A 16,890-nucleotide genomic window follows, 5' to 3' on the forward strand; every position below is an offset into this window, starting at 1 on the left:
GTGTGTGTGTGTGTGTGTGTGTGTGTGTGTGTACTTCTGAGATGATGAACTCCTATATAAGTTATACAGGTTTATAAAGTGGATTTTGTTTGTTCATTTGTTTATTCTTCAATCATTGCTTGGTATCTTCCATGAACAAGGTACTTGGCTGATATTGCTCTTATATTCCTTATGATCAACTTGGAAATCAAAACAAATAATTTTAGGGCTGGAGAGATGGCTTAGCAGTTAAGCGCTTGCCTGTGAAGCCTAAGGACCCCGGTTCGAGGCTCGGTTCCCCAGGTCCCACGTTAGCCAGATGCACAAGGGGGCGCACGTGTCTGGAGTTCGTTTGCAGAGGCTGGAAGCCCTGGCGCGCCCATTCTCTCTCTCTCTCCCTCTATCTGTCTTTCTCTCTGTGTGTGTCGCTTTCAAATAAAATAAATAATAAAAAACAAATAATTTTATATATTATATGTGATTGAAAATGTTCACATGCATAATTTTTTGAGGTATGATTTCACTCTAGCCCAAGCTGATCTGGAATTCCCTATGTATTCTCAGGGTGGCCTTGAACTCTTAGCAGTCCTCTTACCTCTGCCTCCCGAGTGCTGGGATTAAAAGCATGTGTCACCATGCCTGGTTCATGCATAATGTATTAATACACTGATTTTTATTTTATGTATACACTACAAAAACATAGTATTTTATATAATTGATTAAATTTATTTAATTTTGACTGTTTTGTTTACTGGTTTAGATTATGTGATATAATATGGTAATTAATGTCATTTCCCAATAGAAAGACTCATTATATTTGATTAACTTCTGAAGATGTTTCCTCTAAAATGTGCCCATGCATACACAAAATCTCCCCTCACATTTTGTAAAAAGAAAATGAATCCATTTTTGTTAAATTTATCAGTTTCAGATAAAATATAGATCCATGGCCACAACAGCAGGACTTAACTGGTTTCAAGTCTCTTACAAATTAAGTCTCAAACTGCTTTCCAGTCATAAATCACCTGTGTCCCTCATAAACTTAGGTGTTCTGAATGCTATGTTCCCAGCTGATGGAGATTTGGGAATTAAGCACATTGTTGACTGTATTGTTGAGTGCGGGCTTATGGGCATTATAGCCCGTGTCCCCTTGTCAGTGTTTGGCACACTCTTCTGTTCCTGTTGTCCACCTGATGTTGGCCAGGGGTGATGTCCACCCTCTGCTCATGCCATCATTTTCCTCAGTCATCGTGGAGCTTCCCCTCAACTCTGTAAGCCAAAATAATTTTTTTCCACAAGCTTCTCTTGGTAGGTGATTTCTGCCAGAAATGTGACCTGATTGCAAAAGTATAGTTGGTACTGAGGAGTGGGATTGCTGCTAGACACCTGATTGTGGGGCTTTGGCCTTTTGGAGCTTATTTTCACGAGGAATGTGTAAGGATTTGAAACCTTGGCCTAAGACACACCTTTGTAGTGCTATAAGTTCAGCTGATGGACTATTCTGGTCAGAGTTGAAAGACCTGAAAGCAGCAAAAACTATGGACCTTGCAGTTTGGCTTATGAGGGTGAAAAGGAGCTTTGTTTATTTGGGCTGGAAGCAGTTTGTGTGAGAGGCTTGCTGTTATTCCCATGTCCTGAGAATGTGCACAGAAACAGACTGATGCGTGTAGAGGGATATGGCACAGAAAGAAATATTTGGGTCAAAACTCCTGCTTGCTCAGCTGCAACTGTATGAGAGATCACAACCATTGAGATTTGGCCAGCTGAATTGCACTGAGACAACAGAAAGAATGCAGTCTTTTGAAGTGGCCTGAATGCTGCAGGAGTGTCCTGTTCTTCCAAGCCTCCTTTATTCTCCCTTGGATTAACAAATTTGCATCCCCCTGGCATTATGGTATATAAGAAATGCAGGAAAGAGAGGGTCATTGAGTTTGCAATGCAGTATTGTGTTTTGGAAACGGCCATGGGCAGTGTGAAGCAAGTTTGCTGGATGCCTACATGGAGAGCTGATGGAATTGTGAGGGTTAACCATGGGTTGCAGTGGAGACCCAGTGGAAATGCCAGGGCCACCAGATGGATGCCAAGGAGAACGGCCAGCTCCAAATGAAGTTTCCCAGGACTGTGAGTAGCCTAGCTGGAGGGGTGGAATTGGAACTCCAGAGACTTGTTGCTGGTTAGAATTATTGTACTTGGAGGTTTGTCACTGACTAGAGTTGTTGGACTTGAAGCTACAGAGTTTGATATTTGCCCTGTTTAAATCTTGTATTGGTTGAATATTTATTTGCTATGCCCAATGCCATCTTTTGCAGTTTGAATATTTATTCTGTGCCATTAAAGGTTTGTGGGGGGCAGTTTTTCATATTATGGCTTAGTTAAAAGACCTTGGATTATGGGAATGTTTGAACATCGTTAGGATTGATTAAAAAAATGGGGACTTTTAAAGTTGGACTGGATGCATTGCATTTTATATCATGGATAGTTATCAGTTTATGGGGGCCAGGGGCAGAATGTGGTGGTTTGATTCAGATGTCCCCTATAAACTTAGGTGTTCTGAATGCTAGGTCCCACCAGCTGATGGAAATTTTGGAATTAATGCCTTCTGGTGGCAGTGTATTGTTGGAGGTGGGCTTATGGATATTATAGCCGGTTTCACCATGCCAGTGTTTGGCACACTTTCCTTTTCCTGTTGTCCACCTGATGTTGGCCAGAGGGTGACGTCCACCCTCTTCTCATGCTATTGTTTTCCCTTGCCATCGTGGAGCTTCCCCTCATATCTGTAAGCCAAAACAATCTTTTTTTTTTTCTACAAGTTGTTGGGTGATTTCTGCAAGCAATGTGAACCTGACCTCAACATGACCTTATATCTCCATATCTGCCTTAGTTACCAGGCTTCCTTGTTGGTTGCAGAGTGGAATTATCCTGACATACTCACATTTCTTTACTTCCTTTATATTTAGTTGCTGTTCTAGAAACTTTATGAGTAAATTTCTTATTATTTTCAGCAAACCTGCATGGAAAATGAATTATCAAACCAATTTTACAGATAGATACTAAAGCCTGGGGAAATGAAACAATAGCTAATATCACTAGTAATACTGCTATATCATTGGGTATATAATAGGTGTAAGCAGGCTCAAAGCCTTTCATTGTTTACCCACCTATGAGAAGGACCATACTAAAATGTTAGTATATATTATTATACAAAGTGATTGGTTTCAAAATGACATTTTGTTAAAGTACATCATATACTTTGACCATATTTACTCCCAGTGTCCTTTCCTGACACTATCACTCCTGCTCTTCCCTGTCCTCTTCGCAAATACTCTCCATTTTCCTTTCATGTAGATTTCCCATGCTCACGTATTGACAGAATTAATATTGTGATATGCTCCTGAAGTGAGCTACAAACTTACTGAAACACCCATTAAACTTCCAGTGACACTTTCACAGAAATAGAAAACTCAAAACTAAATTTTATGTGTAATCCTAAAATGCCCCAAATAGCAAAATCAACTTTGAGTAAAAAGAACAATTCTGGAGGTACCCTAATATCTGATTTAAAGTTATAATACAGAGCAATAGTAATAAAAGCAGCATGGTACTGACACAAAAACAAACATGCCTGTTAATAGAAGAGAAGGCTCATTGGATGGTCTCCATGTTACAGAAGAGACAAATCAAGAGGCTATCAATGCCAGAGGCAAGCTTACACATTAGGGGCTGAGGGAGCTGGGCTGCTGCACAGGAGCTGAGTTCAGGGGTCTTTCTGGTCCCCACAATGCCTCTCAGATGACCTGATTGTGAGTCCCACAGCATGGCCTCTGAGGTTAGCCACCATGTACTCAGTTTGCCTTCTTCAAAAGCTTCATCTAACTCCCAATGATAGTTCCAAACTCTTTTCACTTTATTTGAACTCAATGGAGCACAGTGCCCAGCTGCCTATACCTTATAGGTGGGACTAAAAGTAAGTAATTTGAACACTCCTTCCTTTCTGACCACTGTTACCTGTTCACTCACTGATATCTGTGCTCTGGTACTCTGCCTCTTTCCCTATACCCACCAGTACAAATTCTTACACTTGTTTCTCCTCATACACTCATGGGGCCTTGCTCCTGAGCTGTTATCCTTTTCTTCCACCCATCATCAATTTATCCTTCCTTTCTGCATTTTTTTCATTATCTCCTCATCCTTGTCAGGCTTTGATGTCTCTTAGCTTTAAAATGCCCTGCTTTCATCTGAGGAGATGGCTCAGGTGGTAAAACAATTGTCTTGCAAACATGAGGACCCAAGTGTGAATCCCAGAACTCATGTAAATGCTAGAAACAGTAGCATGCACCTGTAACCCCAGCTCTGGGAAGGAGGTCCCAGGTGGTCTCTGAAGTTCACTGGACAGCTCTTTTAGACTGATTGGTAAGCGTTGGGATAATAATGGACTGTCTCAAAAACAGATGGACAGCATAGCTGAAGATAGCACCTGAGGCTGTTTTCTGGCCTCCATACACATGTGCATGGATATCTGATATGCACGTGCTCCTACATACACACATGAATGCACATACATATAAACAATGCACACACATCAAATACTCAGACACATGCAGAAAAAAAAAAAGCAGAAACAAACAAAAGAAGTCTAATGTGATTCCAGGTCCTGCCTCTTTCACTTGTACCACAACCACTAACTTACAATTTTCCACTTCCTTTCAAGATCTAGCTTGTTTCCAAGTTGTCTTTATACTTGTTCCTCACCTCCATTTCTGTTTTTCATCTTTTGAAACCAGACTCATGTTTTCTATTTTTAGGTGTGTGTGTGTCAAAGAGAGAATTGGTGCACCAGGGTCTTAACCACTGAAAACAAAATCCAGAAGCATGCGCTACTTTGTGAGAATGTGTCAACTTGTGAGCATGTGTCTGTCACCTGTGTTCATGTGTCACCTCATGCATCTGGTTTACATGGGTTCTGTGGAGTTGAACTTGGTTTTTTAGGCTTCACAGGCAAACGCCTTCAGTGCTATGCAATCTCTCCAGCTCTAGACTCCTGTCTCTATATACATGGCTAATATAACAAAATATCATGAACTTGGCAGCTCATAAGCAGTAGTACCTTATCTTTTGAGACAGGGTCTCACACTGAGCCTAAAGCTCACCACTTCAACCAGATAAGCTAACCAGCAGGCTCCAAGGGTCTTCCAAGGGTCTCTACTTCCCAACCACTGGGATTACAGGTATGTGCTTCCATACCTGGTTTTTCTGTGGGTGCTGAGGATGCAAAGTTAGTTCCTCAGATTAGTGAGTCAAGCACTTTGCACACTGGCCATCTCGTTAGCCTGCTCTTATTCTTTTTGACACCTGCTGTCTGGGTGAGATCAGAGATCAAAGAACAGTGGGTTGAAGGGTAAAGGGAGATAAGAGAATTAAATTGGGGGACAGGATCATGGGTGGTGAGGAAACAAAATGAGTGAAGACCAAGGTAGAACATAGAGTGAGGCTCTGTTTTTTTCTTTATGATTTGAATCCATTTTGCATTTTCTTATGAAAAACAAATAATCACAAAAAGCCAGGCATGGTGGTACCTGCCTTTAATCCCAGCACTTGGGAGGCAGATATAGGAGGACTGCCCTGAGTTGAGGCCAGCCTGAGACTGCATAGTGACTTCCTGGTCAGCCTGGCCTACAGTGAGAATCTACTTCAAACAACAACAAAAATGAAAACTATCAAAAAGATTAAAAAGTGTAAGGATAACTCAGGTGACAGATGCAAAATTTAACACAAGGAGGAAGTTGGCTCCTGAGTTGTCATGGTGTGCTCTGAACCTGACCTTCCCTCGTGCCTGCTGGGACTTTTCCTCGCTTATCTGATCACCTTTTAGTCTAGAAAAGTGATCTGTCTACACACATTCTACCTGATTTGTTTTCCCATGCAGCTGCTCAGTCAGTTTTCCTTGAATCATTTCTCAGTGTCAAACTCTTTCAGCAGTTTTCTGTACGTTTAAGATAACAGTCTTTAGATACTCTACATCCTTCTCATTCTGGCCCTACCTTCCTTTCTGCATCCTGTTATCCCATGCCCCGTGTGTGGACATCACGTCACTTACATTTTCTTTCATATCTATGATCCCTTGTGTTGTTGACTGTCTTTTCCCTGTATATATAAATCCTGCCCCTTCCCAAGTCTCATGTTACCTATTGCTTATGCAGTGGTATCTCTATGTCCCTGAAGCCATATGATCATATTACCTATTACTCTACGTTGCATGCCAATTAACACACCCCTTTCATAAACATTTTTTCCCACAGCTCCTTTGTGGCTATCACTGTGAAAGCACTAAGAATCAAGATATGCCAGAGACATAGATCAAGACAACTTGCTTACACCACTCAGATCTGGTGTCATCATGAATAATTCATATCAGTAAAAAAGGCATACGAAACATATCATCAATGCAGATTTTCAGCTCAAAAATACAGGCTGTGTATTAAAGCATTAGCGCAGACCATCTAAAGTTTCTACCTCAGGAACATGAAGTAGGATTTGAAAAAACATTTTTCTGAAAGGACATATCAAAATTGGATAGGGTTTGTAGTCTCAGAATAATGAGCAACTGTAAATTGAATTTTCTTTCCCTTTTTTTCTATGATACATGGGAATATAAATGTAGCACATGTATAAAGACCATTTTCTTTTTATCACATTACCAGCTTTCATGCTTAAGGCTTTCTTCTATGTGCTGTGAATTTATTTCTTCTCATCCATGCATGTATGCTGCTTGGTGCAAAGGCTATGCCTTTAATTTTCAAGTCCATTTCAAAAACTTTCTCATCATAATCCTAAGAGCAATTTTATTTTTCCTAGAGTGTAATTAAATTTCTCAATGTTGGGGAACTATGCTCAAAACCTCTCTTTCAGTTAAAAAGTCCCACCTATAAACTCCAAACCTGGTTTTCTATGGCTCTTTTGTTATAATTTTTTAGTCATACTGTAAGATTTTTTTTTGAGGTAGGGTCTTGCGCTAGCCCAGGCTGACTTAGAATTCACTATGTTGTCTCAGGGTGGCTTTGAACTCATGGTGATCCTCCTGCCTGTCCCTCCTGGGTGCTGGGATTAAAGGCATGTACCACCACGCCTAACCTAGATTTTATTTTTGGTGTTTATATTTTGTTACTTTTTGTTTCTACTAGTAATATTTTGAGGTAGGTTTTCACTCTAGCCCAAGCTGACCTAGAATTCACAATGGAGTCTCAGGGTGGCCTCGGACTCACAGCAATCCTCCTACCTCTGCCTTCCAAGAGCTGGGATTAAAGGCATGCACCACCATGCTTGGCTCCCATAGTTTCTTTAAAATGCATTGTTTTCATTTAAATTGTTTCTGGAAAATTTAAAGTACATTTTAATCTCTTTTCATATAACACATTTTAATATTTTGGGGGAATTACTGTATTCACTATGTCCACATGTGTGTTTTTTGAATTTCCTGCTATGGGTACAAAACAGCCACACCCATGAGTCCAGACCTGAGCAGCCTCGCAGACCCTGGCTGCAGTGACCATTTTCCAGGATTCTCTAGAGAGGCTACAACCACCGTGGAGACACCTGGGACCTCCCAATCTACCATGATGTTCTGTAGATAGCCAAGGTGAGTGTGAGTCCAGTGCTGGCCAAACACTGAGCTACTGCTTCTTATGGACAAGGGGCTGAAAGAGCTGGAGGAACTAATGGAATTCATTGCTAAAGGACATGGTGTAGGACCTGGAGTAAGGATGACAAAGTCAGGTACAGAGTTGCTGGTGAGGTCAGCAGCTGCATGCATACATTTCTATCTTTACCTAAAGCAGTTACTTCTGTCCATCACTGGCCTAAGACCAGGCCATGGGGTCCCTGCCTTGGCCCCATGCATTATGGACTTGTAAATCCATGTTAGTCAGCATCAGCTTTCGTTTTATCTGGTGCAATGCCCATGTTCAGGCTTGCCTCAGCACTTTTGAACTACAAGACATATTGCAATGTGATTATAGATATACTCATGCATGAAAACCAGTGCATTAGATAACTGTCTTTGGCCTCCAAAGAGCCTGAGACAGATTATCCACAGGCACTCTTTGAGAGTGAGGACTGGGAACAATGTCAGGTAGGAAGGGTGTAGACACATGGCCTCTAATGGTGCTTGTTGCTCCTGGTCTCCTACATATGAAGGTCAAGCTAATTTCTGCCTATTTTCAGTTGATAAGTCCTTTTAGTGAAGTCAAAGTTTTGTGTGTGTGTGTGTGTGTGTGTGTGTGTGTGTGTGTGTGTGTTTGTGTTTGGAAGGGGTTGTGGAGGTGTGGTTGACAAAGGAAATAATTTTTGTAGTCAATTTTTAAATATTTTCTGATTAAAAGGTTACACTACTTTCTAAAATCATTTGCAATGTCTCAAAAAGTTCCTATACCACATTTGTTAATAACTAACAGCTGTGATATCCCATACATAGAATATTGGTCACAAGAAACTTCTGAATAGCTATAGAACCACTTTTTACATTTTTTTTATTGTTTACTTGTTCATGCAAATCATCACACAGCTAGTCATTATCAAGACTGTAATAAAACCATTGACCAAGAATTAAAAGATTGTAGTTTTCAAATAATACTTTAAAAAATATATGTGTGCACAATTATATTTTCCATTAGAACACTTGAAAATAGTCCATTTGTAAATTCTGTGTAAATTCAATTCTTTGTGCTTATCACAATATGTTTTATTTTCTCTTCAATACCAAGAATGCTTACTTATGGACATATGCCAAAATATTACACAATTTATTGATATACTATACAAATATTGCTCATTTTATAGGCATAGGACTGTGACAGGGAGAGAAACAGATATGCAGCTAGATAGAACTGATTAAGAAAAGCTAGGGTGCCCAGAACAGGCTGAGTTAGGAAGGGTATTTCCTTGCACTGTATGACTATAACACACAATATATTTCTGCATTACAAATACCTATTTCTGATTTTTTATCATAGCTATATCCTTTAAAAGTTGATGCCCTTTCTTTGTTCAAAAAAGATCATCTTTCTCCTCAGTAGATCAGCTACAATTTTTAATGTTTTGATAACACATAATTATCATGTTCCAAGATTTAAAAGTGTTGTCAATGTGACTGAAATCAGAACATAAATATTTTATCAACTGCTGTTAAATCTCAATTGCAAAAAAAAAAAAAGTCCTCAATTTGCTATAATCTAACCACAGGGCTATCTCAGTTAATTGACAGATAAGACCTTTTTTTCTGGTTTCCATGTTCTGCTACCATGTCTAAAGCATCAACACCTTGTGCCACAGTGCATAGTCACTATGACAATTTGGTTCAGTGATGCTCTGGGGAAGATTCTTAGCACAAGGTGTTTGTCTGTCTCACAGTTTGTGGCTTATACTCATTGTATCTGGATGTCTTCTATTGCCATGGACTGAATAGTGGCAACAAGAAGATATTACCATGCCCATAAAAAAGATATCATTTTTTTTTGGCATAGAAAGATAGCTCTGTCTACAAGGTGTTTGCCTTGTAAACATGAGGATCTGTGTTGGACCCCCAGAACCTACATTAAAGAAACTGAGTGAGGTGGTGCATGCTTGTAATCCTTGTTCTGGGAAGGCAGAGAGAGGTGGATTGTTGGGGCTCAGCCTCCAGTCAGCCTAGCCTAATTGGTGATTTTCAAGCCAATGAAACTCTGTCTCAAATAAAAGCAGATGGTGTCTGAAGGAACAACACCTAGGGTTGTCCTTTGACCTCTACAAGCATGTGTAGCTACACACCTATGAATATGCACATACATGTAAACACATGCAAAAATCCATTTTGCTCTTAATAATTCAATAACTCATTACTTCACTTTTTGAGTCCTTATTTGATAATATTTCTGATGGTGAATTTCAAGGTTTAGCCAATAAGTGTCTATGACAGTGCCCTGACACCTGTTACCACAAAGCACAAAGGCTACTGAACAGAGACCTCTGAAATGGTCCCTCCTAGTGATTTATGGCCATGTTCTATTTGAACCACTGTCTGCCCATTTGTCTCCTTCCTTCTTTTATCACTTTCTCCATATTTTTTCTTGTCATTACCATATGTGTGATAGACATGTTGGGGAAATTCATAAGCACTGCTTAATTTCTTTAGAGGATATTAAGCCAATGGCATTTTCTGACTATACAATTGCTTATTTAATAAATATTAAATAATTACTTTTGGAGAAAGATGTGATTTGGGCAGTAAGGATAGTAGATAAGAACTTGTCCTCTTGGATATTATATCATGCCATGGTGTTGGAGAGACAACAGTCTTAAACAAGCATGACCCAATTATTTCTATCTACTTAGATTCCTTAAGCCATGTGGATATTTTACTAAAAAGGAGAATTGTATCAGTTACTTCCCAGTTCTATGAACAGAATACCTGACCAGAAGCAGTGTAAGAATGAAAGGGTTTATTTTTGGCTTACAGTTTTGAAGATAAATTTATGTCAGGGAGGACATGGGAGCAGGAGTGGAAAGCAGGTTTCTCACATCAGTAGGCAGGAGGCAGAGGATAAATGAGAAGTGGGGCTGTGTTATAAAACCTCAAGGCTCACCCCCAGTGACTCACTTCCTCCAGCAAAGCTCCACCTCCCACCATTCATCAACCTCCCTAAAACAGCGCCACCATCTAGGCATCAAGTGTTCACAAACAGGAGCCTACAGAAGGCATTTTACATTCACAATACAGCAGGGATATTTTAATATACCTTCAAAAATAAAGCTTTCAGCTTTTACTGGGAATTAAGTGTGGGTACCTCCTGGGGGAGAGGGGAGGGATTAGGAAAGATAGGGCAAAGTGAATGAACAGAAGAGTGGATGGAATCAAGAGCCAGATTCAGAACACAGCAAGCCAGGCAACAGTGCCAGGGCTTGAAGGGAAGGGAAAGAACAATCAGAAACTTTCAAGAAAAGGGGAGGTTGGAGATTAGGAAGCAAATGGAAAAAGGTACATGTAGAAACCAGATTCCAGCAGATGTGTCAAAGTGGTGGAAGTGTGTTTGGATTTATTCAAAATGTACAGGAATAAACAAAAGGCTTTGAGTAGTTTTTAAACAGGTTAACAAAACCTGTCAGGTTTCCCAGAGTGGATTCTGGCTGAGTATCGAAGGTATTCTCCTGTGGCCAGAATAGAAGTCAGTTGACCATCAAGAGTTAAGGCCCTTGTCTAAGTAAGGAGGATGATGCCTTATATTAGTGAGGGTCATGATGAAAGAATAAAGACCTCAGGACAAATATGGAAGAAAGTAAAAGGAAAAGACATGAGCTGAAATTCCTAGGATTAATGGCCCAAAAGAGAAACTTGGGCCTTAATAAATGTCAAAGCACGTCTCTGCATTTTCAGAGACTCAAAGTAAGGAAGTAAGGCATTATTTTGTGCAAACAGACTATCAGAGTATCTGACACTCTCAGTTTACAAAAGCCAGCAAAGGTCCAGAAAGGGAAAATGGCTTTCTTTGACACTATAAAAGTGCTGAACTCTGGCCTGTACTTCTGGGGAATCTTCCAGTCCAGGGATTTTTTTTTTTCCTCATTACCTAGGATCTTCTTCCAAGGACTTGTTCAGTGGCTTACTCAAAGACTAGTGTGATTTTCTTTATGTAACTTATCATTTATTTGTGCTATTTCCCTTTTTTCTGGAACCAAATAAGAATGTGTGATATAATGGAGATTATTTGAAAGAGGATATTTAATATGATTGTTGGTTAAAATGTTAGTTTTTGTAGCCACACTCAGGTTATTCCTTTTAAACATTTCTTTGAAAAGAACAGAACCCCAAGGAAGATACTTGGCATGAATACTTCTGTCATCTGAATTCATAGACAATTTCACTGTACTCCCATTTTCACAAATCAGAGGGATTTTTCCCTATATTTTTTCTAAAAAAAGGAATAGACTCAGTTTAATTGTATAACTATAAAATCTAATGGAAATCTCATGCTACTGAATTGAACCAAAGAATTTTTGAACTGATTAGCTGTCAAATGTAACCAGCAATAGCACAGATACCTTACTCCATGCTTTCAAGATTAGAACTGGGGCAGGAGCTCACAAGGAACAGCAGCATACTGGAACATGTTTAAATTACATGGATGCCTCAGACCACCACCAGACAAAGTACTTAACTTGTCAGAGACCGGTTCTTCTTTCATATTCGAAATGGAAGTGAACATACTCAACTGCCAGTACTGCTGTGGAAAGTCAGCATGGATGTGATTGAGCTTGAGTGTTTCTGATTCAGCTCAGTAATGACTAGAGTCTGAAGTTCAGATGACCCAACAAACAAGCTTGTCCAAGTCACTGTGTGTGTACTTCTGCACGTGTGTGTGATACAACAGGGATTCTAATTATAGGCTTGCAGAATGCATACTCTTTTTATCTTCCTGCTGCATGATTATGGTGTGCTTGCTTGTGTTGGCTCTTGGGATTGCAAAATAAGGCCATTCCTTCTAGTTAGCACTATGAGAAATGAGCAGAGGAAAATATTTCAAAACCATTTTACACAACTCATTGGTTACAAATGAATCAAATGACTCAATAAAGATGCCTGGAAATACAGATATATATGTATGCATATACGTGATATAATATGATAGAATAGAATAGAATAAATTTGTTTTCCTGAGACAGAGTCACGCTGTTGCCTGGGGTGTCTTGGAACTTACTATGTATCCCATACTGACCTCAGGTTGCTGGCTATCCTCCTGCCTAAACTTCCTACATATTGAAATTACAAATATGAGTCACAACGCCAAGCATGATTGTAATTTTAGACAGTCAGATGTGCAATTTTTGACAGCATCAGGATTTTGCATTGAAAGAAGGGAGAATGAATTTGGGATAAGAATTCATAATGTTTACTAGGTAGAGAAAATATTATCAATGATAATACTAAGAAGAACTGTGTGTTCTTATAATGTTATGGTTTCTTTATGCTGTCACAATCAGGTTTTGGGCAGTAATGTGAACAAAGACAATATAAATTAAGGGGCAGCTCTTAAGATTATGAAATTTGTACAAGTATAATGTTCAATATACATGGTAATAATTCCAAGACCTTCATTATTTTAAAAAATATCCTACATTGCTACTATTGTTACAAAAAAGCATTTGAAATAAAATCAATTAATTTCAAAGTTCAATAAGCATGCATTCATTACATTCATTATAATTTTGCATATAATAAGGAAATAAATACATTGGTTTTTTTTTTACATTATTTTGTTTGTTTTGTTTTTCAAGGTAGGGTCTCACTCTAGCCCAGGCTGACCTGGAATTCACTATGGCATCTCAGGGTGGACTCAAACTCACAGCAATCCTCCTACCTCTGCCTCCCGAGTGCTGGGATTAAAGGCTTGCATCACCATGCCTGGCTCTTACATTGTATTTTTTTAAAAAAAAAATTGTTTAATTTTATTTATTTATTTGAGAGAGAGAGAGAGAGAGAGAGAGAGAGAGAGAGAGAGAGAGAAAGAATGGGCGCGCCAGGGCTTCCAGCCACTGCAAATGAACTCCAGAAGCGTGCGCCCCCTTGTGCATCTGGCTAACGTGGGTCCTGGGGAACTGAGCCTCGAACCGGGGTCCTTAGGCTTCACAGGCAAGCGCTCAACCGCTAAACCATCTCTCCAGCCCTACATTGTTTTTTAAATACAAAAAAATGAGCATGACTGTAGAGATATATTAAGATGCACACAGTAGGGTAACAAATAAGAACAAAGTATAATGACACACAAATATGAAGTTGCCATGACAAAACCCATTAAGTTGTAAAAGAAAAACAAAGATATAGTCAGTATAAATTACAAACTGCCAAAAGCACTAATTTATAATTTATATTTCTCACTAATGTGTTCTTACATATCAAGCCACCAATCCCTTTTCCAAGCAAGAATTCAATTAGACAAAGGCTCTTACCTTACTGTCTCTTAGCTGAAGTTCTGGATGTCATTGACTTGGACAATAATAAGAATGCAGGTGCTAGAAGAGAACAACAATGGAGTTCATGAACAAGCTCCAGGACCCGGGGAAGGTAAAGTCAATAGGTTTCACAAAATGATTTGAGGTAATGTGAAAAGATCACATAGGTCATGCTTATACCCTTTTAAAAATATTTTATTTTTATTTATTTATTTATTTGAGAGAGAGAGAGAGAGAGAGAGAGAGAGAAAGAAAGAGAGAGAGAATGAGAGAATGGGTGCGCCAGGACCTCCAGCCACTGCAAACAAACTCCAGATAATACGCCATCTTGTGCATGTGGCTTACATGGGTCCTGGGAATCAAAACCTGGCCCTTTGACTTTGCAGGCAAGTGCCTTAACCACTAAACCATTTCTCCAGCCCCTTTTTCTGTAGCTGATTATAGGAACATAGAAGCCCAAAGAAGTTAAGGTATCTGTCCCTGGGGAAAGAAAAGTATCTATTGAGTTCCCCACTTCATAGTTCCACTGTCTCTGCATTCCTAAGAAGGGACACAGTGAGAAAAGTTAAAAGCATGAAGTCACTCATTCCTTTATCTCTAAACAATGGGTGCCTTCCCTTCCTAGCACACTACCTGTACACAATACCTCACAGGGTCTAAGCATACAACTTTCTCCAACAAACTATTCCAGTTATATACATGCAGTGCCCTTATTTATGATAAGTCCACTCTCCCACATGGGTAGAATAAAATGTTAAAGAAAATCTCCTAACTCCATTCAAATATGGCATTTATCTTTTTGAAAAGCAAAGAGCCTTAGCTCAAGACTAGTAACTTAGGAAAGCCCCTCTTTCAGAAGGTTAACCAAATGAAAGAAAGTAGGCACTAAGTTCCATGGCTGGGGAATCAGGGAATGCAATGGTGTGAAGGACGTTGCTGTAGACAGAGGATCATGCAGAGAGTGTAATGGAAGAGTCTGAGGATAATACCACCTGAGAAGATGTGATTGGAGCTTTTAGAGGAGATCTTTACAGTTTCCACAAGGCAAAAAGAGAATGAGAGACCCCATGGGAATAAGTAAGAGGACAACAGAAACATGTGTAGAGGGATTTTTCTTTTCAGTGAAGAGGGAACTGAGGCAACTTTGAGTGGAGCAGGTGACAATATCAGCCCAGACATGGAGAGCAAGGGGGCTGGGAGACAGCCCAGTCAATAAAGTGCTTGCCTCATAAGCATGAGAATAAGAGTTCTTCAGAATTTATATGAATAAAACAAAAGCTGGCATGGTGGTGTATGCTCAGAATTACAGAGGTGGGAAGGTACAGTCAGGAGGACCTCTGGGGCACACTTACTAGCAGTCTAGATTAGTTTTTGGGATTCGAACCAATGAGAGATGCTGTTTCCCCAAACTGCAGATGGCAACTGAAGAATAATTCCCAAGTTGTCTTTTGGCCTCCACATGCATGTGCACACATGTGCTCACATGTGCATACGCACCCCCACAAAATACACACACACACACAAAGATGAATAGTAAACATTGAGAGGGTTTTGTAGTAACTAGAGTGTGAATAATAATTAAAACCAGATTTCTATTTTGCATAGCTTTAAAAAAATTATTTATTTCTCAGAACTGTGTTGGTCTTATGGGGGTATTAGTACCTATGGTGGGGTCATGAATGCACCAGTGAGTCATATTGGGAGGACAGCACCCCAAAGTATGCCTATGTACCTTATGACTCTTACATTCTTTCCACGCCCCTTTTGCAATGTTTACTGGGACCTGGAGGCCATGGTAGATAAAAGAAAAGAGACAACAAAATAGAGGAAGTACTATCTTCAAATTGTTGGGAAAAACTAGAAAAGTCACTGGTGCTTGGTCACTTAGAGAGTCATTGTCCTTAAGGGCATTAGTCATCTTCCATCCCAACATCTCTCCCTCCTTTCCTTAAGGCCTCCCCTGCACCATGCTCAAAGTGTGGGAACTACCAAGAGACCCTCTAAGGGCATCTGACACAAGCAAAGCCTTGCAGACTTTCTTTTCTAGGAGCCCCTGGCTAAGAAGAACTAGAGCTGAACATTCCATGAGATTCATGCAGGGAAACCAAGAGTTGGGGGGAATAAGTGATCATATGGCAGGCTTTGAATACAATTCTGTTAGACTCCTTGAACTATTGCCGTTATGCCCTTTAGATGCCAGCATACCATCAGAAATTAACATCTGTACACTTTATAGTTCCACAGCCAACCCCAACCAAACAGTGGCAGCCCATGCCTTTTAAAGAAATGGCCCAGTGACACTCACAAGGGAGGAGGGCATGTTTCTCTCCCGCTTCACTCTCTGACAAGCAAAATCTTTGAACCTCAAAGGGAATACTGGTGAATGTAGAGTCCACCTCCCACTATTGGCAGCCTTATAGAATGTAACAACCCAAAGAGAGTACCTACCCAGGAGACTCCAATCACACACATGCCAGGTCTCTTGTGGAGTACTCTAATCTTGCACATAGCAGTTACTCAATCAGTATATGCTGTTTGTATTTCACTGTTAAGAATTACAGATATCTAAATCACAGAAACAAACTTCACAATTAGAACTCACAGGTTGGATTGAGAACATTCAGATAAATAACTCATATCTCTCAAAATTAAGTAATCCTATTAATGTAGAATTAGAAAAGAACTACCAGAATTCAAACACTGAGGGTCTCTTGATATAAATATGTTTTTTCTAAGTGACTAGGAAGCAACATATAAGTTGAAGACCCTGAAGTGTTTCCAGTATCAGCAAAGCATGCACACTGAAAGTGCAATGGAGTTGGCTTCTGATTCGTTCTGTTGCAAATTAATTGCCCCTGACATTCACTTATGAGAGAGTCTAGGAGGCTGGAACTTCCAGATCACAGAAACCACAGTTCCAAAGGCTACAGACATTTA

General features: G+C 39.8%; 1 protein-coding gene across 10 annotated transcripts in view; it reads right to left on the bottom strand.

The window, feature by feature from the left end:
- Positions 1 to 16,890, bottom strand: part of Chrm3 (cholinergic receptor muscarinic 3) — a 576,562-nt gene that overhangs the window by 307,768 nt on the left and 251,904 nt on the right. For 8 of the 10 annotated variants that reach the window (XM_045153527.1, XM_045153522.1, XM_045153520.1 and 5 more), the window contains one exon: positions 13,951 to 14,013. The exons of the other annotated variants lie outside the window; for them this stretch is intronic. The gene's annotated coding sequence lies outside the window, so the exon portion shown is untranslated. The remainder of the gene's footprint in view (positions 1 to 13,950; positions 14,014 to 16,890) is intronic. 10 annotated transcript variants of the gene reach the window in all.

Source organism: Jaculus jaculus, chromosome 6 (assembly GCF_020740685.1).
Source record: "Jaculus jaculus isolate mJacJac1 chromosome 6, mJacJac1.mat.Y.cur, whole genome shotgun sequence".
In the NCBI taxonomy this organism is placed as follows: Eukaryota; Metazoa; Chordata; class Mammalia; order Rodentia; family Dipodidae; genus Jaculus; species Jaculus jaculus.